This window comes from Dendroctonus ponderosae, unplaced genomic scaffold, assembly GCF_020466585.1.
Source record: "Dendroctonus ponderosae isolate FM_Combo_2020 unplaced genomic scaffold, Dpon_F_20191213v2 Dpon_F_20191213_1, whole genome shotgun sequence".
Classification (NCBI taxonomy): domain Eukaryota; kingdom Metazoa; phylum Arthropoda; class Insecta; order Coleoptera; family Curculionidae; genus Dendroctonus; species Dendroctonus ponderosae.
The window spans coordinates 33,828,932-33,830,512 of NW_026017110.1; the positions used below are offsets into that span (position 1 = coordinate 33,828,932).

At 35.7% G+C, this 1,581-nt stretch overlaps 1 protein-coding gene across 6 annotated transcripts in view; it reads left to right on the top strand.

Annotated features, from left to right (window-relative positions):
* Window positions 1-716: 716 nt before the first annotated feature.
* The window catches only part of LOC109541407, a 64,172-nt gene continuing 63,307 nt past the window's right edge, over window positions 717-1,581 (top strand). For 2 of the 6 annotated variants that reach the window (XM_048670288.1, XM_048670291.1), the window contains exon 1: window positions 719-956. The gene's annotated coding sequence lies outside the window, so the exon portion shown is untranslated. Of the gene's footprint in view, window positions 957-1,581 lie in introns of all 6 variants that reach the window. The other 4 variants (XM_048670290.1, XM_048670289.1, XM_048670294.1 and 1 more) reach the window with 3 other exon arrangements.

Sequence of the window (1,581 nt, forward strand, 5' to 3'; positions counted from 1 at the left end):
CTGTTTTCTAGTCACTTAGCAATGCTAGACATTTACTGCAAATATGCGCCGCCTAAACGCGTACGCTTTCACGCAAATGGTCTTCGCAAAACCCTAATACTTTGACCATGTCGGTCACTTCTTCATTAGAAAACGTCCTTCGAAACGAATTTGTGAGATTGATTGACAATGATTTTATGCCTCGTATCACGACATTTTTTGTTAATAAAAGTTAGGTGAGATCGTCTTCTTTTGGTCCAAAAAATATCGCAGTACCCTTTTGATCATAAGCTTACGGGACACCCTGTTATTATTAAATAAGAGTTGGACGAGATAAGAAACATGGACATGCCCTATTAAAGCCCCATTCTCGTACGATTAGAATAAGAACACCTGCAAATAAGTTACCCAGTAATGAATCGATAACGATTTGCAGTAAAAAAAGGAGAGTATTACATTTACTACGATAGAAAACAAAACGCAAGTAATTGCCACTGCACTCTTGTAATTGATCATTGTATGATTTTTTTATAAAAGTTGGATTATTAATAACTCTATTGAATCTACATATGTCAAAATTTGTAAGCGGATAATTGATAAGTTCCAATCAGTAAGGCTTCGTTTGAAAAGCTGCAGAGAAATCCTGCACTAGTTTAAAGTAACAGGAAAAAAATGCGACAACACTGCGACGTCAGGCAAGCCTCTCTCTATCCAGCCTTGATTAATCGCAATTTCCAACGCCATTCGAACTCGGGAGTCGAAATTCGGATTCAGTTTCGGTGTAACTGTGCAACTGGAGGTCTGGGCAACGCTTCCAGACAGTTTCGCTTACGCGCGCGTTCTTAGGGGACAACAGGCTCGATTTCCAGCTTTGCGGCAGGGCGTTGCATTTTGTCGGGAAAAACATTCAATATTCACGGTAATTTTGATCCAGAAACCCCGACTAATTCGTATCCAGCTCAGCTGAATTTGCTTTGGTGGGCACATTATATTTCTTACTAATTCAGCTGTGGTCTTAATGTTATTAATTTATCTCCAATTGGATTTGTCACCCAAATATTTCATTCATTTATTTATTTTTTATTTCATTTGGAAGGTTTTCATAGCGTTTTTTTATTTGGAATGTCTGAACATTTTACAAAACAGGTTCCTGGATTTACATTTTCCGCCATAAAAAATAGTTTGCTTGCTATTGTTTAATACATTCCTGCATATTTTTGACGTCTTCCAATGTTAATTTGTTTAGTTTTTAAAGCGCCTAATTTGATGGTTCAAAACTTCTTTACTCTAAACAAAAAAGTAATTAAAGAACTTTAATACAAATAGATCTAAACTAATTACTTTTACCTTGGTTGCTGTAATTTTTCGTAGCTGCCAAATATCATCAAAATACATCACATAACGGAAATTCAACTATTTTATCAATCAACAGCGATGACACGCCCTAGGTTTTACGATTCATATGAATAAAGTTTTGAATACGATGTTTTTTGCTTTTGGAACTAAACATTTTGAAGCAATACAAAGAATGAATACAGCAACCACAAGTTTGAGCATCCTATACGTGGGATGAAAGTTACAACTGATGAAATCTAAAATATG